General features: G+C 36.0%; 1 non-coding gene across 1 annotated transcript; it reads right to left on the bottom strand.

The window, feature by feature from the left end:
• Positions 1-214: 214 nt before the first annotated feature.
• Positions 215-405, bottom strand: LOC128650575 (U2 spliceosomal RNA). Its single transcript, XR_008400863.1, has one exon. It is a non-coding gene; the product is annotated as a U2 spliceosomal RNA (small nuclear RNA).
• Between the last annotated feature and the right edge of the window lie 845 nt (positions 406-1250).

Raw genomic sequence — 1250 nt, 5'->3', positions numbered from 1 at the left:
CTGGAGGACCACTTCTGCCCGGTTTTATTTTACAGGTATATTTGTATTTATTTTAACTAGGAAGTTATTAAATAGTTCATAACTATTTAATAACTATTGTACCTAGTTAATATAAATACAAAGTTGCCTGTAAAATAAAAATAAACCCTAAGCTAGCTACAAATGTAACTATTAGTTATATTGTAGCTATCTTAGGGTTTATTTTTTTTATTTTTTTTTGTGCACCGGTCCTGGAGGTACTGCAATACCAGGTCAATGCATGGAGTGGACAGAGCAAGCTCTTCTTCCATCTCCCTGTTTCAAAAATCCATTTAATATATGGCACCCAGATAGGGCGCGTATCAGATATTAAACTGATAAGAACAGATACTACACTTGATCTTAGCCAAAAGGCCGAGAAGCGATCTTAGGGTTTATTTTATAGGTAAGTATTTAGTTTTAAATAGGAATAATTTAGTTAATTGTAGTAATTTTATTTAGATTATTTTAAATTATATTTAAGTTAGGGGGGTGTTAGGGTTAGACTTAGGTTTAGGGGTTAATAACTTTAATATAGTTGCAGCAATGTTGGGGGCGGCAGATTAGGGGTTAATACATGTAGGTAGGTGTCGGTGATGTTAGGGTTGGCAGATTAGGGGTTAATAAAATTTAACTTGTGTTTTAATTACACACTATTCAATAAAAGTTCATTTTTATTCACTCGGTGCTCCTAATTCTTTGTATTGGACTTACATTGTTTACTGAGGAGTGAGCATATTGCCAGTGGGGAGAAGGGTTTGTTCCCCAGATTGTGGAATGACTGACAGCAGAACATGCTTAACCCACTAAAAGGGACCTACAGTTGTGTCGAGTTCCTAGTAGATAGAGGTAGCTATTACCCATGCTGGAGTATTATTGGTTACAAGTCCCCTGAAGACCAGATAGAAACCAAGAATGTCCCCACAACATCTTTATATGTAATCTATATTGGATGACAGGTTTGGGGATATTATTGCGTGGCAGAGAACTGTAAAGATTTATTGCTGAGGAAATGCATTACAGTTTGATGTAGATATTGATAACAGGCAATGCCTATTTATAAATGTTTTATGAAGTAGTTGTTTCTGAGCTCCACAGGATGTCTGCATGGGGGTTCATTCTTTTGGACTGTTAACAGACATATGTTGTCATATGTAAGTCACACTTCATCAGATGCATAGATTGTTGCAGGAAACAATACAGGTTTGCAACCCTTAGTGCTTCCATCAGGG

This window comes from Bombina bombina, chromosome 2 (genome assembly GCF_027579735.1).
Source record: "Bombina bombina isolate aBomBom1 chromosome 2, aBomBom1.pri, whole genome shotgun sequence".
In the NCBI taxonomy this organism is placed as follows: Eukaryota; Metazoa; Chordata; class Amphibia; order Anura; family Bombinatoridae; genus Bombina; species Bombina bombina.
This window is presented reverse-complemented; position numbering and strand designations above follow the sequence as displayed.